This window comes from Bolinopsis microptera, chromosome 3 (genome assembly GCF_026151205.1).
Source record: "Bolinopsis microptera isolate Bmic1 chromosome 3, MBARI_Bmic_1.0, whole genome shotgun sequence".
Classification (NCBI taxonomy): domain Eukaryota; kingdom Metazoa; phylum Ctenophora; class Tentaculata; order Lobata; family Bolinopsidae; genus Bolinopsis; species Bolinopsis microptera.
The window spans coordinates 20,763,018-20,790,448 of NC_087074.1; the positions used below are offsets into that span (position 1 = coordinate 20,763,018).

The window sequence follows — 27,431 nt, forward strand, 5'->3', positions numbered from 1 at the left end:
GTTCAGTGAGATTTAATACGAGCATTTCTCGTAACCGGCCAATGTCAACCAATCAAATAGCCCAGATTTCTGTCAGCGACGAATAATTCAACTCATACGACAATTACAAGCTAACTATAGGTTAATACAGCTTCTTATAAGCTGGGCTCGTGCCTACTGTTTTCTCCGTATCGTGACTTTCGAAAACTCGTCCTGTAGTCGCCTTTATCCCGAAAATATTTGAGTTCTCAGATCTCGCAAAGCAGAACTCTCAACCATCCTCTTAACCCTGAAAAAATTGCATGGGTAAAAATCATTTCAGTCGGAAAACAGGGTGCTGATGATAAACACGATAAACATAAGACATGTTTTCGGATTGATTGAGGCGAAATATAGAGACATAAACAGTATATCATATTAGAATATTGTATAAAGGCAAAACCTTGATTATAGTGGCAACTGTTTGGTGTTTTCAGTAGCCGAAAATTGGATGAACTGAGGCTTGTGACTTTGGTTCCCAGTTTTATGTAGGCTCCCAAATTACTCCGGCTTCGTAGTAGTAATTACTTGCACTGATTATTGTCTACTACCTGTAGAGAAGATACGTTCACTAATCGAACATAGCTGTTTTTAATCGCTTAACATAACTTGCATGGTATTAAGTAATTAACACCAGTTAATGAAGAGCCTCGAATCCGGCATAATCTTGATTATCAATCTTCGATTTTTAGATGAAGATCAGTAGATTTTCGATTGATATTTCAATTAAAAATTAAGATTTAAACTCTCTTATTCCCACCAAATAAATTTCTACATAAAGACCGTCGTGGGTCGCGTCATAAACCATCAGGCTTACACTCGTGTGACCGAATCAGCAGTTTGAAGTTGTGTTTCATCCGAATGTCTTTTGAAAAATGTCCGGTCCGAAGTATGTGCCGCCTCCACGAAAGTGTTGGGTCAATCCAACTGCAGCTTTAGGGTCACTCCACAAAAGGTCTAACATCTGAGGCAGAAGGAAATAAGTTGGGTATGGAATAAACGTATAGCATCAACCACGGCCATGGTTACAGTTCAGATGGAGCAGCTACAATAGGATCGACCTCTTGTAAAGACTAGTTGACCTTCAAAAAGTAGTGTCGACGAACCAGTTTAACGGGTGACCTAAGTCTAAGGTTCTATCAAGTTGACATCTATACACTCTCGCTTCTGCCACCTGAGCTACATGGGGGGATTGGAACCACATGTATTTTCAATTATTCCGTAGTAATAGCACGAACACAGAAAATGGTGATATGATTCTATCATTCAGATTTTCGGAAAATCGGTAACACATTCGACACGGAACAGATTGTTCGACAAGCACTCAGTTCGATAAACTCTAAATAGTCGGGATTCCCAACCGTTCTAAAAGTCTATCTCGTAGCTTTCGTGTTAAGCGATTCTAAACGGTTATCACCTCTCTAGATGATTCTTAAAACATTTGGACTTCATTGCATTTTTGAAATAATGCAATGAGGGCGTTTTCGGCCCACCACCCTTTTTCAGGGTTTCGCGGTCACTCGAATTTTTGTATTTCAGCCAGGAAGTGTCTTTAAGACTATTCCCGTTCATACACCAAAATGTGGCCTAATAGCCACATTTATATACAACTTATTAAGCAACAATATGTTGCGTAATAAGTTGTAATAAATGTGGCTATTAGGCACATTTACCTTAAAATGACTTTCTATTTTCGGAAATATGGCCGAAAACGGTTTTTTTTTGGCTCGACACAGTTCCATCATTTCCGTGATTTTGGCATTTCCGCCTAGGAATGTCGTAGAGACTATTCTGATACACTCAAAGGTACATAATGGCCACACTTCTATACAATTATGGAAGCAACATATACCCTAAAAAGGCTTATTTTCGGAAATTGTGGTGAAAAACGGATTTTTTGCGGAGCGAACAATGACAATATTCACAAAGGACAATTCGGCTATTGGACTGTTAACCTAGAAAGGTCTCAAAGCTCCATGAAGCAGAACACAGCATTTGGTCACAAGATGTAAGATGACTCACTTTGTATCAGGAAAAAAAAAACACTACAAAAATTGGAGAATGAGCTACTTTATTGGGGCATCTCTCTTAATGGGCCAGCCAGCAGCATATTGTGTCTTACGAAATGGCAATTTTTCAAAATTACGGTTTTCTTAGTAAAGTCAATGGGTCAGTTGCTAACAGCAAATTGTTTGCAATGCCGATCATGCACATTCATATACTCAAAAACGCTCGCTTTAGGAGTTCATTAGTACATAAGTTTAACTATTACTGCTTAGGCGATTTGTGAAAAACTCCAACATTTTTCATTGGTACACCATTTAGCCAAATGTAAGACCAAAATTCAACTTTTTATTTATTCATGCATGAAACCATGATATATCTGTCCCAAGAATTCCGGACCTAAAAATAAATCGGGCAAGGATCCGGGCAGATTGTTCGCTTGAACACTGACCGTACCACTTTATAATATATTGCTTCACTCTCTCGACCAATATTGGTCTGTAATCCTGGATTGAGGCTCTTGGATGCAGTTTTTAACCGCCCTCATTGTATTTATTTCAAAATGCAATGAAAGTCCAAATGTTTTAAGAATCATATAGAGAGGTGATAACCGTTGAGAAATCGATTTTAACACGAAAAGCTAACGAGATTCCGTTTGTCTCAGACTAAAGTTAGCCTCTGTCGAACTTTAGTTGTGCTATTGGACTGTAGTTCGGACCAGTCGATTCGATGAGTTCGAAAGAGCGCTCAGAAATTGTTGTTGTAATACGCGGTAATTTAAAATCCGAGTTAGTGCATGTAAAAGATAGTGAAAGTCAGCCGAAATCAAATTTAATCCTACAATGCGCGCAGCGTGTAGGTCGATCGTCTATAGTCTGTCACGTAATGTTTTAAAAAGTCATCGCATCAGCAGAATCTCGATGCGCGTCGCTACGTTTACTTTGACAAAATGTCAAAATGAGACAATGCCAGTATGATAATTCCGACGATCTGATGTGTATCATGAATTTCAGATTAAGATTACATCTACAGGGGAATCTGGATGGAGCCCGGTCCTTTGCTTTATCATTACTGGTGCGGTAACTTTCTCTTTGTTGCTTACGAAAGCAGCCCATATTACATATCTACCTTCTGCCTTTCACCTTCGTCCTTTATTATTTGTGGGCTCAGGGCTGTTCTTTTAGGTCTTTGATTAAGATATACTACGTTACACCTTTCTGTGGGACATTATTATGATGGGTGTGTGTGTGTGTGGGTGTGTGTGTGTGTGTGATTGAATCTGATAAATTAAAAACAAGCAGATACTTGCAACTCAATTTGAGGAAGGCCACACAGGTCCACATTGTATTAAGTTTATCTAACTTTACAAGCCATTTTCCGAAGCCACCATAATTATACATTATGTCTCATAATTAATGCTTTAATGTATCATATATAATACATTATGTATCATAATTAATTCATTGTGTATCATAATTAATGAAAATCCTGTCTCATTCAATAAGATCGATCTCGTCTTCACTTCATCATTAATTTTAGTTGGAGGACGTAAATTGAGGCATTACTGAAAAGGAGCAATAGTTACTTTCGACTTTATTACATTGCACAGAAATTAAATTTCATAGTTCATTATTTTCAGTGTTCCTCAGCATTTTGAGTTATTTAATTTGTTCCTTTGGCTTTATCTGACAATTGTCAGCGTTACTTAACATATTAAAAGTGTATTTGATAATATTAGAAAATAAGAATTTGTCGAATGTTGCCACCAGTAACAAACCCTGACAGGGTCATAATATGGTGGGTGTCTATTAGGTTACTCTGAAACTCAATCCTAGATTATTAAGGTGGTGAGTGTTCTATGTTAATTGTGAGGATGTAATTAAATGTTAAGATTAATAATATGGTAAGAATTCATGGTATGTGATCTTGTTCTAAGGTGAAAGCAACGTCATTTTGCAATCAATTTAATAAGTGAATACTGAATAGATGATAAGTTATGTATATTAGAGCACCCCACTCAAACCACTCCATATGGTCTTCGACTCTGTTTGAGATTTTATAGTCGATAATTGTAATTTGACTTATGATTAATAATTCTTGTATAACCTCCTCTATCTAGTAATCAGCTCTATCCACTACTTGAGACACTCAATTCCACAACCAAGCTGCACTTTTAAGTGATTCCAATGTTGTTTCACTTATTCTAGGTGTGGTTTCACCAACTTATAAAATCGCAACTTTATAGTGGAAACACTATTGGCTTGAGCCAAGTGTCTCTTCAAGGTCACACACTCTAAGCTTGCTATGGAAACTGTTGGATTAAGAATATGATAGAAGAATGAGATAATAAGCTAATAGTATGGTCAGTAAGCGCTTCATAAGCCAAATCATTTCAGGTGTCTCCCATTTAATGTCCTCCAAAGATTCAATATTCTAATATTTCCATCGTGTACTGCTATAAGAGATATTGTTCATCGTTAAGATCATGGGAATAATGAGGAAAAGTTCCATTTTCACTAGATGCTATGTAAAGTAATTGTAATGTTCCAGCTAGATTTAGTTTACATTCTTTACATATCATCGGGTGATTTTCCCACAATAATAAAGTGGACATCGCGAATTAGGAAGAAATTACTTAATTTTAAAGTTTTTCACACGGCCCGGATCATTTTACCTAGTTTTCCGGAGGTAATAGCCTTACTTCACTTGCGCAGGTAAAGTATATATTTTACAAAACCGATTCTCATGAAACTTCAAAACTTTGTCACTCCATGACTGACTTTAATCACACCCTCACCGACTCAGATTTTTATTAGTTATATTACTGACGTTATCATTCAACGTTATTCATTTTCAAGTTATCATTTCAACGATATCATTTCAACGTTATCATTTCACGTTATCCATTTCAAAGTTATCATTTCAAAGTTATCATTCAAAGTTATCATTTCAACGCTTTACTACAGACGTAATAGCGTTTATACTGGCATTCTAGACTCCTGGCATTTCCTAGACTCCGACGCTCTACAAAGTATTCTCCATAGCTAAACATCTAGGTCACTGGTCAGGGCATAGGTTATAATAATATTAATATCTTATCCCGCTACAAATAATACAAGTTGAAACAACAGTGCAATTTCTCTGTTTCGACGCCCACAAACCTACTTAACAGCGATGTACAGACAGTTTAGGATATGAGTATTATTCACAAACAAATCAGGGTTATATTTCGAAGTGTTGGATGTCAGCAATCAATCGGGTTATATTTCAGACATGGTCGGTATGTAAAACAAACATCTGGGTATATTTCCAGACATTGTTAGGTATGTCAGCAAACAATCTGGGTTATATTTCAGGGACATGTTAGGTATGTAGCAAACCAATCTGCGGTTATATTTCCAGACATGTTAGGTTGCCAACACAATCGGGTTATATTTTCAGGACATGTTAGGTATGTCAGCAAACAATCCGGGTTTTCATATTTCAGACATGGTAGGTATGTCAACAACAATGTCAACAATCTGGGATAAATTGACACGGTAAAACGTCTGGTATTATTATTCTGTGGAATGACAACTTTCAGGCTGACAAAAAAAACCGTTAAAAACGGCTTGATCCGGGCTGTTATATAATCTTAAAAACTATACTGAAAGGTTCTGGAATTTCTAACCGTGGTTACTAGATTGTCAGAAAATAGTTGTATCTGCCATTGGACCCGTAAGCCTATGATGAGGACCGGCAATAGCCGTTGGATCACAAGCAGAAAATTTGTCGAACTATAGCACGGCTACTTGGACTCTAGTTCGGACACGTACGAAGTTCGACCAGGGGTGATATCTGGCGAACTTAAGTTGTCGACCTATAATGCTTGTCGAATAGAGTACGTGAAATTTGAGTACTAGAAGTACTAGTGCTTTACAAAAATTGTCCTGTTTGCCACTCGGTTCTGATCTAGCTAACCGGAAATTAGATTGATATCCGGACTAGTTTCCGGTTTTGCTGCAAATTCTCTGATGGTACGCGGTTACTAGGGTCATTTGTGTAATAAAAGTGCGTAAGTGGATAGATACAGGTTGAGTGAAATAGATGCTTGTGGGAAAAGTAAATGCTCTATGTTTTTTTGACAGATGAATGTCCACTTAATTTTTGATATTTAGGTAATGAAAATATTATACTTTTTAATAATAATACAATTAAAATACTTAACAATTAATAATTTGCTCAACCCCATCGTCCTTTATAGCTAGGACATATGATAACGTGGGTAAGACAATTGTCTATTTAGCGACTTTGTATTCTATTTTGAATATCTTGACCTCGTTTTTTGTGATTTTTTGAGGTCGTCGATTTTTCAAAATCGAATACAATTTTTAAAGGCCTATCTCAAAAATTTTGTCTGGCTCATCTCTTTTAAATGATTCCCTAGAAACATATCAAGTGGGCTGTGTGAGTGGGGGTTTCATGCTAAGGCATAGGGTATTTTAGACCTTCACACATGCCCCTAACTTTGTTTCTAAGGTAATTGGGTACAAAAAATACGATCCAATCATTTACAGGGCCGAAAATGTCTCAGAAAAAAATTTTGGGCGATTTGAGCAATCTTGTAGTACAAAAATAGAGGCTGATCCTGGAAAGTTGTTTTTTTAGAGGTTTAATCAATTTAAAGCTCTTTTTATGAACTGTAACGAAGGACAGCTATCTTAGGAACTCAAATCTTTTTGATTATGAAAATATTGATCAGACAAAAGTTGTGCCTATTTATATGGACCAAAAATTTCTGTCAACACCAAATTGTTCTGTATTTTCAAAAATTTCGTTTAAAATCCGATTTTTGGATTTTTATCAATTTTTTTTAACTTAATAATTGTGATATTTTGATTTTTCATCCATTATGTGCATCTGGTCTAGGGTGCAAAAAAATGCCACAAACACTGGAGAATAACTAAAAATATGTCATTTAATAGCAAAATTTGAGCTCATAAATTATCTTAAAATGCAGAAATTTTTACCCAATTTTGAGTTCTTAATTTTGTTAAAACAGAGTTGCCCAAAACTGCCCACCGTGATTCTTATTGCATCTGATAGGGAATTGTCTAGTTTGATGATCCATGCATTTTACCGAAACTATTGCAAACCAACATCGAATTATATTTGTCGTTAAATACCCCAAAAATTGCCTAAAATACACGCCATTAAAAAAGGCGCGGTCAAAAATCAGGTGAAAATGTTAAAGTCCACACAGTTTTTTTTAGATGGCTGAGTATTCTTAAGTATAACTGTATTCAATTATTAACAAAACTGCCTTGATCAGCATTTTAGCCAAAATAATAAATTATTAGGCAATTTTTGGCTAAAAAAGGCAAAAAATTTCTTGACAGTGAAAACTGCTTATTTTTTCACGCGACCGCTTTTGGCATCTTGCAAAGGTTTTTAATTACGGTTTTTTGCATGGAATCGGGCTAGCGTTTTACAATAAGGAAAAGCTTATTTTCAAAGAAATTTAATGAAAGTCGATTTTAGGGCCATGTAGCATTGGTTAGCCCACTGTGCATTATCTGAAAAGTTCAGGGTGAATTTGCTTTTAAAAATGAGGAGATAATATAGATTTTAGACTCGTTTTCAGGGCACACGATTGAGAACCCATTAGGGACGAATTTAAGATTTTTGGAAAACTGCCAAAAAAATCAACCAAATTATGAGTTAGAATCAAATGAGAGGCAAGATGAAAATATGTAAAGTTTATGAACTGATAGCCAATGTCACTTTCAGATTTGCTCCTTCATAAAAAAAAATTATCGATTTTACTTTCCAACACTATTTTCAATCACCCTGTATTAAAAATGGTACTCTACAATCTGATCTATAAAAACGGAGTACGGCGTTACCACGCGATCAGTCTTTTATCCCGCCCGCTAAATCTACAATGTCTGCTAACTTACAATTGAGTATGAGGTAGTCAATTAATGGTCAAAAATATGGCTTATAAGATACATTCACACATAGTTGAAACAGCATGAGACAAGTGAAAAACACTACAGCTCGTGTCGAATAGAGTGCGGTTGAACTTGATGTTGCGTTACCGGCTCTGTCTAGCATTCCTTTTTGATTTTTTCCCACACATATTATAGAAGGACCTAGTGTAATCGGCATTCGGCGGGATTCACTGCCGCAGTTAAAAAGGGTAGGAGCATTACCCGTTGTGTCAGAAACCCGCATTAGGTGAGCAATTCTATTCGAGAGCCCTCACGTTTCCAATGGTATCTTAAACAATAGTTAATAGTATTGAAAAACACTAATCATAGAAAATTAACTTAACACCACACCCGCCTATCATATTTGTGAACACGCCATTGCATGGTCGTATGAAAAGTATGAACTCTCTCTCTGCAGACCAAACAGTGGCCCCCGCCCCTATAAGATTTAGTATAGACAGCGAATCTTACCCGGGTATATCAATTACATATAATTATGCAGCTACATATTTATATGCGAGCCCCGTATCTTACCGTTCTGCTCAAGCCATATTATGTAACATTTGTGGTTACAAAGCATCAATTACCCAACCTACAACGACCGATTTATAAAACCTTTATCATTTAACTTCGTCAGAAGTTTTGTCGGCACTTACGAAAAATCAGTCCCGCAGAACTCTTTACCGTTTTCTTTGATTAAGCCGCTCGGAAAATTACAAACAGCCAGGACCGGACACACATTCGGGATTAGTAGTTAGTTTATATCTTATGTCAGCATGTGACCCGAAGTTCAGCGAAGTTGAACTTCTAGATTTTGTGTTGAATTCTAATTTAAAGCAAGTTTTATATTCGGTTCGGTGGTGTAGGGTTATCACGTCTGCTTTACACCGCAGAAGGTCCCGGGTTCAATCCGGTCGAACCTGTCTTTTAGAACTTGAGAAAATTAAGTCAATTCAACTGTTTAGTCATGTGTTTCAGAGAGAATAGTTCGTTATCTTTACCACTGTAAAGATAACCAATTTTAATTAATCGAATAAGGAGTGGAATTGGCTTAATGAATCTTGAAAAAAAACTCTTATTTCTGAAGATTATTTGTATAAAGGTAAGTTGGTAACACGAAATAAAGCTCACTCTTTAACTTTTGTTCTCTCTTTGTGTTTTAGTTTAATTTTCTATGACTTTTTGTCAATTTCACTAGAAGAAGGTGTATAAATAGCAACTTCAGATTGGCCATCGAAACTTACATCAGAATTTCACAGGATATATAAGACAAATGTTTTAGTGTGTACAGACTTTTACGCTACGTTAAATAAGCCATTAGGGGGTATTACAGGTACATTGATACCATGTTTTGCTACAGACCCCCCCCCCCCCACCGAGGAGTCTTTTTACGTGAATCTCTGCTGCATATATTAAAGAAGTCGCTAATATCGTAATGCAAATAACACGCATAACTTAATGAATTCCTCACATTTGTTTAAATATCGGTTATTTCTTAATTTACCAATAAACAACATACCGTAATAATGCAGGTCGGTTTTAAGTCTACCGATTAGTTAACATTCATACAGATAAAATACTTCTCTGCAGTAATTATTTTAAAAAACTGGTAGGGTAAAATCCGAGCTATGATTTTTGCACGTGAAACAATTATTTTTTATCATAATTTGTTCCAACACCGAGTGTGCATCATAAGCCGTGATTTCTGGGGGGAAACTTGATCAATCTAGTAGTGGACGAATCCTCAGGGTTCAATTTAACATGCTCAGTTAGAAACAACCAGAACTCACTGTGCCATATTTACAGTACATTGTGCTATAATGTACAAATTGTACAGTGTACTAATATGTAAGTGTGTAGCATGGTTTCAGTAAATGTGTAACAGCACGATAATGATGATGGGAAAACTACACACGGTGTGTTGATGATATGAACTAGTTATGGTAACTACATCCTCAGTGCTTCAATACAATAGCCTCCCTCTAATACAGCTGTTTAATTATATACTTATTAACAAATTATTATAGGAATGACAGGATTGCTGTCCACCTTAACATTAACTTAACAATGGTCTCTGCGCGCGAATTGGATCAAGATTCCATTACTAACAGCACGAAGCCACACTAATGTCACATTAACCTGTAAAGGTATAGCGCTAATGGTCACATGTCACAGTAACTTGTCACATGTCACAGTTAACTTGTCACGCTCTAACTCGTACCATGTACAGTTGTGGGCGGGACACTGTTGAGTGGTAAGATATATTCATTGAGGATTGCGTGGTATGATATATTTATTAAGATTGCAGTACACTGTACAGTGTATCTAGGTATCTTATGTATTATCGGGTTTAAATTGAAGTTGGAAGTATTTGGCTATTTGTAAGTATAATTGACTAGTATAATAATAGTGAGAAATTTGCAGTATTCACCCGGATTGTACCAGCAGTCAGCACATTTGTGGATGCACCGATTAATTTAATAAGTGGCACAGTAAGAATGTAACGCTGAACTTACTGATCCCGGACCCAACTTATACGGGATCATGGTAAGTTTATCATATTAGCCCCAATTTTACGTGGAATAAATGGAACAGTGAGGCAGTAAATTAGTAGTGTTAGTTAATAGGTAGAAACTCGTTATACTGACTTACTGGTTAAACTTAGGTAATTGTCGTTAGTCCGTATTTGAGACAAGTTCTAGAATCAAAGACTTGTTTGTTTGTATATAGAACCCGTCCCAATCTCGTCTCGGGAAACTGACCAAAACTCAATTTTGAGTTTCTATACGAGTGTTACCTGCAAGATTACTGTACCAATATTTTAATAATGGAGTTAGTGGGGATGGTTCAATGGATAGTCAGGAACCTAATGGTACCAGGTGCCGTATTCGGTACCAGGTACGTGCTAGAATTTCCTGGAAACTGCAGGACACTGGAGAGATGTCATTCATTCAGATTTTAAGCACTTTGAAGGATCAGTCAGTCAGGACGTTGAATGATTTCCGGATTTAAATGACTCCTGTCCAGGGCAAGTCATTCATTTTAAATTTCTTCTTGGTGATATTATATAATACACTAGACCAGTTGGCTATTAAGTAGAGCGAATAGGTGGTGTGATTGACAGTTCAGAGGTTGCTCCTTACAATTCAGTTGCAAATATAGATTGAGCTATAATTATAATAGAGATGTTTGTAAGCGTTTGATACAGAATCATGAGATTCGTGATAGTTTCTACCTTGTTGTACATGGTTGGAACAATCATGAATCAAATTCATACCTAACCACAGTTCATCATCAGTGTCAACAGCTTATAAGACTGTACATATCTGCACTAGATATCTATATATATCATACGCAATTATAAACCCCATTAAAATGAATTTAAATATTGTCAATCTCACAATTTAAACTTACCACAAAACCGTAAAAAACAAATCCTTGTGTGTCACATACCTTATGTCGAGGTATATCGTTGATATAATTCAAGTAGTAATATTGAACCCCACCGTGACAGATCAGCCACATGTTATCTCCACAGTTACCAGAGGTGCACTTGAAACACTCCTTCAAATCCTTTGAGATCCTGTTGGCGAGCAGACCCGTACTTCTTTACAGCTCTGAATTTAATTAATTAATTAATAAAGAGGACGAACTTTAATTGAGCAGACCGTACTTCTTTATCCGGTCTGTAATTAATTATTAATTAATTAATTATGAGGAATGAACTGTTCATTTTAGCAAACCGTTATTCTTTACCAGTTCTGAAATTAATTAATTAATTAAATAATTAATGAGGGAATGACTGTTCATTTGAGCAGGTTGTAAATTTGGTGAAGTTTCAGTAGTTTGCTAGAATGAATTAGGTAGTGTTAAAAAGAGCGAAAAATTTAAAAAAAACGTTTTATAGATACTAAATTAGATAATACCAAAGGGTTGTTGCGCGATGCGTTAACTAAGCGTGGCGCTAGTATTTTAAGAATATGAGGAATATTTGGTAATTTTAAAAAATTAGTAAGGTGTACCTTGCCATATTATTCTCGCTTTACACTTAAAATACACAGCGATAATGTAACTTTCAACATAATCTTCCCACCAATAATTCACTTATACACATCATATAAAAGCTGTGCCTGTTTTCTTTTGTTTTATAAATTGCACAACAGGTGCTTTCGTAAGTCGCAAACCACAATTTCTTCGCTCTGTGACTGATGTCAGCTTAGGACTTGAATCAATTAATATATATATTAATATGACTTTGAATTGGACTTCGTACGATTTTTATTATTTATTTATTACGTAATGTCTTGAACTTCTATTTTTCACCTAGAGTTCAAGCGTTACGTAAACGTTGTACCAATCACTACATTATTAACTGAATAGCTAATTAAAAACTGTACCATTTCACAAGAGTGTGATTTAGATGTCTAATACTTTAGGATTAACCGTTTGAACCTTGACACGTTCGGTAATGATTCTTGATTTGCTCTCAAGGCGCCACGACAAACCGCGTTTAAAATTCTAACCATTTATTTTAATTCCTACAAAAAGGTTACAATGGTGTAAATAGTATTAGTATCGACTATTCAGGCCGATCATTGTTACTACACCGCAAGTTAGTTACACACCTTTGATGGTTAATACTTCCAGATACAAATACTTGAAAGTAACTTGTGATCGTCACGCGGAGATTGCTTTTAGGCGGAACTTTTTCAGTAAAAAAATGTACGTACATAAAACTCAACACCTATTACATGTGTGCTCAAAGGAACTATTAACTAATCGTTTTGAGCAAGTTGAGCTGTAGGAGGACTGAGATCATGACGTGCGTGTGCGATATTGTCAGATTGTTTAGCAATCAGCATTTTTATGAAGGTGTTGTGCATACTTTGTGGAGGAGTCGAGCATACTTGTGAAGGGTAATGCATACTTAGGAAGGAGTAATGCCATCTTGTGAAGGGTAGGCATACTTTGTGAAGGGAGTAATGCATACATTGTGAAGAGTGTTTGTGCATACTTTGGAAGGAGTAGTGCATACTTTGTGAAAGGAGTAAGTAGTGCATACTTTGTGAACGAGTAGTGCATAGCTTTGTGAAACGGAGTTGTGCATTTACTTTGTGAACGAGTAGTGCATACTTTGTGAAAGAGAATGGAAGTTTCCACAATGCCCGGAGAATCTACCCACTCACAAATTTACATCTTTAAGTATTAAGTATCATTCTTAATTCTGGACGCACAGTTGTGCCGAGCGCCCCGCCTTTTTGGAAAAACTCAAGTTTTAAAGGAAAGTCGTCTGCCTTTTACACAAACATTTGCTATCCTACCTAAAATCACCCGAGAAATCGTTTAAGACACATTTCAATACCCTAAAATGCAAGGCTGATACGATATCTAAGAAAAACATTTCAAAAAATTTTCAAAAAATCCAAAATTTCAGGCAAGGCTTGTACCAAAAAGGGCCAAATTTTACAAGAGCACACCTGAAGGGGGCCATGGGGCATCTATTTTCTGTTTTAATAATGTTTAGGCATTTCAAAAAACATAGGGGGGTGGTCCCTCTTGATTGAGTTCATTTTTATTTTGCCCATAATACATGGTTGTGCCTTCAAATTTTGGGATGCCGCGAGTGCACCTAGAAGGCCAATATTTTAGGCTAAAAATCAATGAAATTAGACCTCAACGGAGTAAAAGGATATGGTATAGGTTTAACTGTGCCATAGAATCACATTTAAAGTGTATAAACGACAAGTACATATAATTTGTCGAATAAGGTGGTTCGAAAAGAATTTACCTGTATTTTACAGTCAAATTTTTGATCGAGGCTGGTTTACCAAAATCGACCCAGATGATCAGCATGTCGTCGCACCCGGGGGAGGCTTCTCAAATTATTGTTTATGATTATGAAACTTTCGGAAAGTCAAACAAAACATCATGAGAGAGCTCCCATTGTGACAATCATAGTCCAATTTTGACCATTTGTGGGTGTGCCCTAGAAACAAATACACCAATAATCGCAAAAAGCTCTCATTTCATCACCAAAATTCAGTTTTTTCAACAATTTTGTAATTGGGAAGCTCAAATAGCCTCAAGCTGCCATAGAAAGCTAATTTAACGTGATATAAACGACATTACATACATTTGTGGAATAGAGTGGTTGAAAAGAATATCTGTATTTGAACAGTCCAAAGTTTTTTGATCGAGGCTGCGTACCAACATCGACCCAGATGATCAGATGTCGCACGGGGAGCTTCAAATTATGTTTAATGATTTATGAAACGTTTGGGAAAGTCAAACCAACATCATTGAGTGAGCCCTCCCCATTGTGAAGACATCATAGTCAATTTTGACCATTTGTGGTGTGCCCTAGAAAAAATACACCAAAAAATCGCCAAATCTATCATTTCATCACCAAAATTCAGTTTTTTCACATATTTTGTAATTGGAAAGCTCAAAATAGCCTCAAAGCTTGCCATAGAAGCTTAATTTAAACGACAATACAATACATTTGTGGAAATGAGTGGTTTGAAAAGCAATTTACCTGTATTTTGACAGTCAAAATTTTGATCGGAGGCTGGTACCAACATGGACCCAGTGAATCCGCATGTCGCACGGGGGAGGCTTCAAAAATTAAGTTTTATGATTATGAAACCGTTGGAAGTCAAAAAACATCATGAGAGAGCTCCCCATTGCGACATCAAGTTAATTTCGAACATTTGTGGCAACGCTAGAAAAATACACCAAAATCGCCAAAATATTCTAATTTTCCTCGCCAAAATCAGTTTTTCATAATTTTGTAATTTCAGTAGCTCAAAAATAGCCTCAAAGCTGCCTCTTACTATTGTAACAGCGCTTGAATAATCGAATCATGTAAAAGCCTAAAAAGACCATTATTTGTTTCCATTTAAATGCAACAAAAATTTTGAGATTGCGCTGAAAACTAGGAAGTAAATTAAGTCAAAATGGTGCCACTTTGAATTTTCGTAACTCAAAAGTTAAAAAAAGATTTATGCCCATAATTTTTTTACTTGTTGAAATTTAGTTTAATTGTCCGCCGATGAAAGCTAAGTTATTAGAGATTTTAAAAAGTGCCAACTTGTTCTTTCCCAGTCAGGGGCACACTGTGTGACGGGGTAATGTGGAAATTTCTAGATGTAAAGTGGGTAATATCCCGGTCTTAATCTTGAGGAAACTCAGTGCATTTCGTAATTTAGTTAAATTAGTTTGCTTGTTCGCTGTTAAGATTTGATAAGAGAGGAACAATTAATTATTGTGTATATCGTAGATAGGAAATTAGTGTGTGGTTATTTGAGATTTGAGGAACAGTTTGTTTGGCATCTGTCTTATTTACTGGCACGATTAAAATATATTGCTTTATGATTTATAAATCTAAGAATGCGTTCAAAATAAACGTTCTAAGTTTTTTTAGATAGACTGTAAGAGCGTGATTTTTTTAAATAAGATGATCATCATAAAAAAGCCCGGATATACCAATTAAATGTGCCTATCACGCGACCCATTTTCGCTAACTTTTAAATCAATTAAATTGTAAAATGATTAAAGCCAATTGTAAAATCATTACAGCTTAATTGTAAATTCATTACATCTAAAAAATTGTAAAATCATTAAAGCTAAAGCCACAGTTTACTGCCACCTCCTTCCCAAAGTAATGCACGAGCAAGTGCGCGTCATGCACGTGCACTTTATCCAACTAAATTCCCTCTTCTCGGAGGACAGAGCCACGCTCTGTATAATTTTATCATTACGCTTACTATACATCTAAAACCTGAATGTAAATAAACAAATGTACTAAATTACTTTTAAATGCTGTGTAAAGTCTGTTGTGGCGCTTCTTTAATGAACAATGCAAAGGACAATGCACATTATACACGACACATCTTATATCCCCCATAGGCATAAAACACTATCTACAATGTTCAGTATCAAACTTGCGACTTTGTTTATATAGGATTTTATTATTAGGCATTAGGCACCACTGTGTCTTATACCTATTAGGAGTATTATCTATGTGTAACAACTTAAGCACACTGTTACAGGCGCACTATCTGATTTCCATTATGTGAACCAGAGCAGCTGTTCTGTCTAGTTTATCCAGAGTGGTCTTACCTTTGGTGATATCAAGAAACTTTTTTCGTATTCTAACAATACCTTTTACTTGGTACGTTCTGGTTATAAGGCACAGCTCGTCCAACATATCAATAATAAAATGGATATTTAAACTGGACTATACGAGAGATGAGCCGATTATTATAACTGCACAACCTAAATAGGGCTGATCTTGTTAATCAGCAGCGATGATGAGAGCTGCAATAACAATGTACGCACACGCAGTGTATTGTGAGCACTTACTGGGGATGATTTGCGCGGTACCTATTATTATTATATTATTGGGTTTGTCTATAGTTTACCTGGTTAGTGTAGAGCTGGAGATATTAAGTCTTAGTTAGATTTGGGAATGTCTGCAGAAAATATTCTAAAAAACAGCATTGTTTTATAATGAAATGAAAAAATTAATTATGTAGTAGTTGTACAGCATTACTAAGGTAATGGGACTACTACGGACCCTCTACCGGCCAATCTTGTTAACAAAGCCGTAGTCAAGGTTTGGTGAACGGGAGTTAAAAGGCTTAAGGGGGGGCGGGGGGGGTCTTCATCAAAATTCTTCTCGAATTGATTTTATAGTTGTTTCTGATAGAAGGGGAGTGATATCTATCAGCTGCTTGGTTCCCATGGAAAAATATTGTTCCTAGCCAAAATTATCGCAGTCAAGGTCAGCGCTCATGTGTAATTGGGGTTATTGCGGCGAGCGATTTTTCAATCGGCGCGCCTGAAAATTGAGTCTTAAAAATCTATTCCTCCTACATTTTTTGAGCAATCACCTGAAACTTCAGGATATGTTTAGGGATCATTTAGAAGATATCTGTCGAGCCGAATGTCTTGGACCTGGAAAAATCGTTAAAAAATGAGGTCCAAGATTTTCAAAATTGAATAAAAAATCTTCTAAGGCATATATCTCAAAATTCGGCTCGACAGATATCTTCTAAATGATCCATAGAAATATCCTAGTAAGTTTCAGGTGTTGATTGCTCAAAAAATTGTAGGAGAAGATAGATTTTAGGACTCGATTTTCAGGGGCGCGATTGAAAATCGCTCGCGCACTACAATTACACATAAGCGCTGACCTTTGACTGGCGATTAATTTGGCTACGGAACAATATTTTTCCATGGGGACCAAAAAGAAGCTGATAGAATTATCCTCCCCTCTATCAGACAACAAACTTTTAATAATCATTCCGAGATAATTTGATGAAGACCCCCCCCGGCCCCTTAAGGGACATAGTCAAGTGTAGCGCAACTTCTCATGTAGTGGCATCTGAGAAATGCGAAATAGGTTGTATGTAAGGATGCTCCTTAATAAATCGTCTTTTTCTCCGATATAAAATTGACTAAGTCGGAAGAATCTCGAATAATTTAGTTGCAGCGTGCCACATTGCTAATATTGAACAAATAATTAGATAGAAAATATTAAACAGAAAAAATGTTTTAGAAAAATGCTGTTTACACCTCATATGTCAAGCACAAACAGCTCCTCATTAAATTTAAACCATTAATTTTCTGGAGCTTTAGTTAGTATGATAAATATGTTCCAGACACCTATAATTTGGCAGGGATCCGTGTTGAAGGAAATGGAAATGTTTGGTATAATTGGTTTAATCGCTATTCGTAGTTAGACATTTTGACGTGGAATGAACTTCTACTACCAAAATTAATGAGCAATATATCTCTTTCTGAGCAATGAATGTACACAATAGAAATTCCCATGTACAAAACTAACAAAAAAAAAAAAATAAAAATACATGTATCAAACTAAAACAATTGTATATAATAAAATAATATAAAAAAATATTTTTTTTATGGTAGCTTAAACACCAAACTCTAAGACCAGTGGATAAACACAAAACTTATGCTCTATTGGTGAAACAAAGATACTAGAATCAAGATGAAACTATCAAGGTGTGTATGCATAGGACTAAAAAGTATATAGTAATCACTCTAGGACAGAAGCCAAAAAAACTAACAAACAATAGAAGAACTAGTACATACCTGTAGTAAAGCCGTATCTTTTGTTCATAAAAACATCCTTTGATTGCCACGGTTGAGGGAGGGAAGGGAATTTGGGTAGAGGAGGACAGAGACTAAAACAAACAGAATAGACACCTGTAAAATGGGAAGGTTATGAAGGGAAAATACTACGGGTGTTTTTGCTTGGCTATTCTTTTTTACAATTTTCAAAAAAATTGGACCCGAGCACCATACCATAGATATAATTGTGGTGCGACAAAATGAAACGAAATGTCGAGTTGCTCGTTGCTAAAATGTACTGTTGCTTAGCAATTTGTTGCTAATATAATATGTTCAGTTGCATTTTAGTCAGAAATATGTGTAAAATAGCGATAGCACAATTCTCATATATTGGATTGGGTAATACTTATTATAATATTAGTGTAATTATTATAATATTACGTAATCAGCCCAGACTACCACCCTTAAAATAAATTTTATTTTTATATGGGCGAAAACACAATATTTGGATGTTTATATGTGCAGGGTTGTCCCAAAAGAGGGGTGGGGGGGGGGTGGGGTTCAGTTCATTAATACCGTACGATCCCCCCCCCCCCCCCCCCCCGCCCCCCCCCCCCCCCCCCCCCCCCCCCCCCCCCCCCCCCCCCTCCCCCCCCCCCCCCCCCCCCACCCGAAAAAAAGGGGGCGACCAAGTTATCAGTGTTTAATAACTCTAGAACAGTTTGAGAACATCTGTATTAAGTGTACATGGGGCTTATTATACTCTATACTCTATAGGGTATGACCTCCAGAGTTCGAGACAAAATCTGTCACAGACCTAAAGTTCATTCGAGAGTAGAGTGTGGCAGCCTTGTTGGACGCTTTTTTACATGCGCTCTACCAACGAGGTCCTCGCCAAAACAACTCTCGATTTAGATTCACTTAAACTCTAGATTAATGTTCTGTTGAGCTAGATGGAAAGAATTTTCCTCCGACCGCATTATTAATATAGCAGGAAACCCGTCTAACCGAAAAGTGGCTGTCAAGACTCAAGAGACTTAAATAATTTTTACCTCATTTAATTCCGCGTTTTTGACACCACTTGGGGGTCAAATTTGAGCTCTAAAACTTATTCTTGGCCATTTTTTATTTTTTCATGCTGAGTAGAAGTCCATTAAAAGCATTTGGACCCAGTCAAAAAGTTTTAGTTGGATATCTTTTACGTTTTTTGCGGAATACTCGTTGTTAAAGTTGATGACCAGTGGTGTCAGTTAAAATGGCACGGATTAAATAAGTTATATATATATCGTCTCGCTTTATACAGGTGGGCCAAAAGTCAGTGTGCAAAACGTTGGGTCTTATACCTCCGCGTGTTTTATAATTGATGGGTTGTTGCTTTGCAGATTGGTTTACTCGTACCTATGGTTCGAGGGATTCTCGTCACAAAATGAAAATTCGAATATTTTAGACCACGCCATTCAAAATTAAAACAACTTAATGTTCTCCCCGAACATGCTAGATGTCTAATTTTTTCAGATACGGTAGATGATTAAATGTTTGGCATCTGATCTGAAAAAAATGATGTGGAAACGGATTAGAAATGACGAAGTTTATCAGCATTTGTGTATCTGTTAACAAAATTGACTGGGTGATTTATGTGACACCGTGACACGACACCTTAATTGGGCAGCTTAACGATTCCCATTAATGTTTAACGGGGGTGGTTTAACGGGTCACCTAATCCACGTGATCAGGTAGCCAATCAACTGATCACACGTAATGAATAAACTCGATATGCTTCGTATCTCGATGATCTGAGAGAATGCTACGCTCTCATTTTTTTCAGGACAACCGTTAATTCGAATTGCCAAACACAATTCAATAAAATTTGGCTCGATCGACTATCCAAAACTATCAAATAAATGCGAAATGAACTTCTCTTGAAATAAAAATGAAACACAAACATGTTTCGATTTGACAATTTCTCGAACCAGTGGTGGTAGTAGTCATACCAGAACAAATTATTTCCAATTGGGCACTCAGTGACTGAGCTATTAGGCAACGGTTTGCACACTGACTTTTGGGCCCACCCTGTATATAGTAAGCTTTACGTGCTATGTAGTGCTACAGTATTAACAGCAGCATTATAGTGAGGTTGTTGTGTTAGTTCTAACGCACTTCCAAATATCTCTTTTAATCTACACGTTACTTTCTTTAGAGAATTGTTGCTTGATTACAGTGCGTCAAGTGTTGTACATGTTTACTTTTTTAGTTATTTCATTTAAAACCAAGGGGTCTACCGCAATAATTGGGGTTTTTTTGCAGTAAATAGGGTACATATGTTTTACTGCAATATACAGGACCATTTTCAAACCGTAGCGTTTTAGATGGGTTTGAACTTGTTTGTTAGACTTGAACAGCAAACACTAAACACTGTTACTGTCTTTAGTAGCTGTATCTTACAAAGAATAACGCTCTCGTAAATGCCACAGACAATCAGTTTTACCGCTATCAATATTCTACCATCTTCCCTGGAACAGTTCGATACACCTCGGACGATGAGCAAGTGATATTGAAAACAATAAACCTGCGAGTTGTCAAATCTAACTTTTACGTGTCTCCATGAGGGTTCGGATTAGAAAAAAACATCAGTCAACGCAGACCTAGCAAACGGGGATCCAACTTTAATAATTTGGACTTACGTATTCAAAGTGGCGTTAAAGTTTTTGGTCAAAAGTCGATTCAAGGTATTTAGATGTCTTCTTGTGCTTGTTTTTGGGCATTTTCAGAAATTTCGCAGTCAGCAATTTACAGACAGTCAGACGAACATATTGGATGGCCGAATATGCCCTAAATCATGAAATTACAGACAAAAATTGTCTTTCTGTCCTTTTTTCACAAAAGTTTTTGGAGTAAAGCTAAGTTAAAAAGCTGGTTAACTCCTTATTCAATATTCATATTGCGTCACTGAATGTAAGTGACTGAAAAAAATATTCCAATATTCTAAAAGTAAACACCAAATAATTCAATTTATCAGTTCTACCCAATTTATTGAAATTATGAACCTATCACCAACGCACATCGGTACCATGCCCATTTCACCTAAAGACTTGAGGAAAAAATGCGAGTAATTTAGTAGCAGTAACTCGAATAATTGGACATTACAATCAGAAATTATTGAATGAAATAAGAAAACTCCACGCTAGCAGGGCCTCTATCCACAAAGTTTCACGTTTATACGTAGGGATTATCAGCACTTGGGCAGTATCGTTCTGAACCTAGTAGGGTAAATTCGTAAGTGCGCACATTTCATGAAAAGCAAAACTATACAGGCCATAGGGAAACTATATATTTTTAACGAGTTTTGTCAATTCAAATGGCAAAACACTTTTACAGAAGACCAGAAGTCTGGTTTGACCCTTTAACTTTATTCTGAGCTGAAGAAGCTGATTTGGATTTCCACGTATAATGTGATCTATGAGATTTTAAGTTTCGTAAAGACCTTCACTCTAATGATAATGAATGTCATATAGTGATTAGGGTAAGTTATGAACTGAAAAAGTAGAAGACTCATTACCAGGCCACGCATGGGAATAGTCATTGGGGCGACCAGCTTTGTTACCCTGCCACAATGTTTACTTCAAATATATATATTACTAGTGTTACCCGTGCCTACGGCCGGGATTACTATCGCAGTTGAAATGCAAGTTAAACCGCCTACTATATTTTTTAAAAACAGCATAACATTGTCGTATGAAAGTATGAAACTCTTTCTACCGTCCAAACAGGACGCAATGAGAGCCCCCTCCCCCTCCCCTAATAGCGTTATAGTTTAACATGACAGTGAATCTTAACGCGGCTTAAACCTAATTAGATTCATGTACAACGCTACATATATGCGCTACATTATATGCAGTAATGGGTAGAGGGAGAGAGCGAGGAGGGAGAAAAAAGACGAGCCATTTTAGGTCACATATGTTGGTACAAAACCATAAATTAAACCACTTACCACCGACCGATTTAAAAAACTTTATTTTATTTTATTTTTTGAAATCTTTCATATCAGAATTTATTACAAATATCAATGTTGTATAGAATTTCTAAAAATTGGACTAGAGAAACCAAAGAAATGCCCTGACAAGTGTTTCAGCGCTGATACCAATTCAGGGGACACCAATCTCACCCAAATAACCAAACAAAGGCCTCGAGAGGACTGATGGAAAAAAGTCGAGCAATTACATTGGGCCCCAAGTGCAGAAGGAGAAAAATGGGCAATAATATGAGCTGTGAACTTAGGAGGCATTTCTAGGTTTTTAAGAATAATTGCCACAACCCAAAAATTCTTAATTACAATTGGCTGATTTGTAATATTTCCAATGGAATGAAGTTTTAACAATAAATTTTAAATAATTGAATATAAAAGACTAAATCAAAATTGTATCCGAATAAAGCAAAAATGCGTGATGAGTACCTCAAAAAAAAAAAAAAAAAAAAAAAAAAAAAATGATAGAGAAATACACTACCCGTAGTCAGGAGAAAAAGAATTGTCAGGATCTGAACTAGGGTCAATATCTACAGATGCAGTACAAACATGTTCCTTCCAGATGTGTTTAATAAGTTCTGTTTTAAACGCACCTGGTCTGATAATCTCTCGAAGGGAAAGAGGAAGTCGGTTCCAAGTGAGATGAGCTCGATAAAAGTAAGATTTAGATATAGCTGAGCCAGGTGGAATTGAAGATATTACTGATAAGTGATCAAGATGTGAGCTTCTCAGTCGGCTTGACCCGGAGAAGAAAGTAAGGTACTGAGGCAGAGTGGTGCATGGGTGGTAATGATGCACTAGGGAATGAAAGAACTTGAGATCATGGTAATCAAACCTGTACTTTAGGGGCAGAATATTTAACTGTTTACAATGGGCATTATAGATTTCCTCTACACTATAGCTTACACCGTAATCATTACGAATCCATTTGAGGGCCCTTTCTGCAATCCTTCAAGCCTATTGATAGTGCTACTGGACGCTGGTCGCCAAATGATGGGACAGTGTTCGAATATTGAGCGTACAAGAGTAAGATACAAGACTCTTCTCTTGTTCAGATCATTAATAAAATGACAATTTCTCTTAAGCATGCCAAATTTTTGGTTAGCTTTACCATATAGAGCATCGGCCTGGCTATTAAAATTTAGATTAGACGTCATGATTATGCCTAAATCTTTTTCAGAATCTGTATAATCAAGAAGAGTTTGGCCCATAGAGTAAGTGTAACGTGTAAATGGTAAAATGCCATCTAAGGGAGACCACCTCTTAAGTATAGCTAAGACCTTACATTTATCAGGATGAAACTTCATCTTATTAGTTCTTGCCCATGTCATGAGATAATTAATATCGCTTTGAAGTATATGGTGGTCTTCCTCTTGGGATATCTCTCTCCAAATTTTAGTATCATCAGCGTATAAAAGGATATTAGTGCCCTGAGAAAGTCCAGAATATATATCATTTATGAAAAGAACAAAAAGTGTTGGTCCGATTATTGACCCTTGAGGAACACCTGACAACACCGGTAAGGTTGCAGAGATAGCCCCATTAACAACTACACATTGCTGACGTCCGGAGAGGTAACTTTTCATAAATTGGAGAAGCATTCCATCGATGTTATAATAAAATTTTAGCTTGTATAGTATTAAGTCGTGGTTAACGGAATCTAGAGGAGGTGTTACTAGAGGAGGTGTTACTAGATGATGTGTTACTAGATGATGTGTTACTAGATAAGGTGTTACTAGAGAAAGGTGTTACTAGAGGAGGTGTTACTAGAGGAGGTGTTACTAGAGGAGGTGTTATTAGAGGATGTGTTATTAGAGGAGGTGTTACTAGAGGAGGTGTTACCGGAGGAGGTGTTATTAGAGGGAGTGTAACTAGAGGAGGTGTTACTAGAGGAGGTGTTACTAGAGGAGGTGTTACTAGAGGAGGTGTTACTAGAGGAGGTGTTACTAGAGGAGGTGTTACTAGAGGAGGTGTTACTAGAGGAGGTGTTACTAGAGGAGGTGTTATTAGAGGAGGTGTTACTAGAGGAGGTGTTACTAGAGGAGGTGTTACTAGAGGAGGTGTTACTAGAGTAGGTGTTACTAGAGGAGGTGTTACTAGAGGAGGTGTTACTAGAGGAGGTGTTACTAGAGGAGGTGTTACTAGAGGAGGTGTTACTAGAGGAGGTGTTACTAAAGGAGGTGTTATTAGAGGGAGTGTAACTAGATTATTATTCTTATTCTAGGACTGAGTCTAACCCCCAATCTTAATTTATAGTTTGATAAAGGGTACCTCCCAGCTGGACCAGACGTTCACTTTTGGTTATAACCTATAATACAGTAAAATATGGATAATAAATTAAAATAACCAGTAATAACAGATAAGAGGCGGTTTTAACTATTGTTAATTGTTATCAGATGTACTGAGGAGTGCACAAAATAATGGCAAACAACCCACTTATAAATAACCCGCAAACTTATTAAGACCACAAGGTTGCTGAACTTGATAAGCTAAAAACTTATTACACTATTTTTATTTCACTTTTTCAAATTAACATTGGTTATATTTCTCGCCCTCTTCAACTGAGATGATTCGTAAGCAAATCATATCATATTGAATCGTTAACAAAGTTGGGGCCCGAATATTTATAAGCAGTTCAGTATAACACTAATTTATAAGCATTTGTAAATTATACGCTTACCTTGTCATGTGTTTAGCCACTACATAACCACGAGAAGCCCCCAATTGATCAATTAGTCTATTGTTAAGCAGATCAACAACCAATACGCTGGTCACAACCTCATTAAAATGAACCACGTCGGCATTTCGTATACCTTACTCGGGATTATTATAACCGGGATAAAGTGGTGGGTTTTGGAAGATTCCGCCATATTTTTCCCGGTCAAAAATTTTACCAGTCATAAAAAAACCCGCCGACTCAGATTATGGGGTTCCAAGGGGGTGGTGATCATCATATTTTACCTGAAGTCTCATATGTGCTAGAGAAGACTTTTGAAGCAGTGGATGGAGGGCTGTAACTTTATTGGCGGTTGCTACCATAATTTCGTTATAAAAATCACAATTTGGTTATAGAAATCAGATTTCAGGGTGGACCGTGATTCTCACTTTTCTTGCCCATGAAGTGAGTAAACTGTGCCACTATTTCATGGTCCACGGTGGATTGATTACTGGAGCAGTTGAAGATGCAAAGCCAAGACGTTCCCCAATACCAAGCGGTGGGCAGGAAATTAAGCTCCGGCTGACCTTCAGAGCAGTAGCCCCATTAGCGGACAAAATGAAAGTCTTGTTAAGACAACAATACAACTTCGAATTTGACGGTCAGCAGCAGGGTGATATCAATAATGATAATGGAGGGGACATTAGCGATAATGAGAATGAGAATACGCTTTAATGAAGATTTGACTTATTATTGCTATAGATTTATTTTCCTTTAAATACTAGACGTGTCTTTTTTTCTATTTCTGAGTAATATCAGTAACTGTAAATTGAAATAACTTCTTTAACAAGTAACAAAAACAGAAATTTCGGTTGAAAATTTGTTGACCTCTGAAAAAAAACTTGAAAGGTCGGCCACCGGTAAATACATGACCGGGATAATTTGGCGGGTTTTGGGAAATTCCGCCATATTTTTCCCGGTTATTAATTTTCCCAGTCATAAATTAACCCGCTATAATATTCCCGAGTAAGGTAGCTGGACTATAAGCAGAATTCTAGAGACAGTAGACCTTTATTTGGACTAAGTCACAACGCGAGACTTGGGTAATATAATTACTGTTCTAGCAGCAACCAGTACCATTTCTAACCGGTCTAGCAGCAACCAGTACCATTTCTAACCGGTCTAGCAGCAACGAGTACCATTTCTATTTGTTCTAGCAGCAACCAGTACCATTTATAACCAGTCTAGCAGTTACCAGTACCATTTCTATTTGTTCTAGCAGCAACCAGTACCATTTATAACCAGTCTAGCAGCGACCAGTACCATTTCTAACCGGTCTAACAGCAACCAGTACCATTTCTAACCGGCTAACAGCGACCAGTACCATTTCTAATTGTTCTAGCAGTTACCGGTACCATTTCTAACCGGTCTAGCAGCAACCAGTACCATTTCTATTTGTTCTAGCAGTTACCAGTACCATTTCTAACCGGTCTAGCAGCAACCAGTACCATTTCTATTTGTTCTAGCAGTTACCAGTACCATTTCTAACCAGTCTAGCAGCAACCAGTACCATTTATAACCAGTCTAGCAGCAACCAGTACCATTTCTAACCGGTCTAGCAGCAACCAGTACCATTTCTATTTGTTCTAGCAGCAACCAGTACCATTTCTAACCGGTCTAGCAGCAACCAGTACCATTTCTAACCGGTCTAGCAGCAACCAGTACCATTTCTATTAATTGTAACCAGTACCATCTAAGTTTTTTTGACTTTTTTACAATTAATTTCTTTATCTCGTTATCTCTTTATCTAGTTATATCGTTATCTTTATATCTTTAACTTTGAGTCGTTATGTCGTTGGGTAGTTATCTTAACCAGTCTAGCAGTTACCAGTACCATTTCTAACCGGTCTAGCAGCAACCAGTACCATTTCTAATTGTTCTAGCAGTTACCAGTACCATTTCTAACCGGTCTAGCAGCAACCAGTACCATTTCTAACCGGTCTAGTAGTAACCAGTACCATTTCTATCTTTCTATTTGTTCTAGCAGTAACCACTAACCAGTACCATTTCTAACCGGTCTAGCAGTAACCAGTACCATTTCTATTAATTGTAACCAGTACCATCTAAGTTTTTTTGACTTTTTTACAATTAATTTCTTTATCTCGTTATCTCGTTATCTAGTTATATCGTTATCTCGTTATCTTTATATCTTTAACTTTGAGTCGTTATGTCGTTGGGTAGTTATCTTAACCTGAGCACGCGAACATAGCGTTACCAAGGCGATATGACTCGAGGCAATATAACGTTCTAGTTGTAACCGAAACATAGTTTATTAGTTCTATCACCTAATGCATGTATCTCAAGATTGTTATGTTATCGTGTAAACTAGCAAACTACTTAAAGTAGACTTTTAGAATGCTGAAGTCCGTAGGATTCGAGAAGCCACTGCTGCAATGCTATATTTTTCTAACCCAAAGTAAAAATATGTAGAGACATTCTTTAGATTCTTTTTTCTAAGATTACATCAGGATGAAGAGGATCTCTACAATGACTATAAAGCCCTTTGTAGTGATCTACTGGATATTCGGCTTCGCCTCAGGGTCTGCAATTGATAGCGGTTAGTAGTTTTCAGACTTCACTATTACTTCACTGTTATTAGTTT

At 36.7% G+C, this 27,431-nt stretch overlaps 1 protein-coding gene across 1 annotated transcript in view; it reads right to left on the reverse strand.

The window, feature by feature from the left end:
- LOC134813287 (solute carrier family 35 member F6-like) overlaps nt 1-27,431 on the reverse strand; it is a 32,669-nt gene that overhangs the window by 839 nt on the left and 4,399 nt on the right. The window lies entirely within an intron of this gene.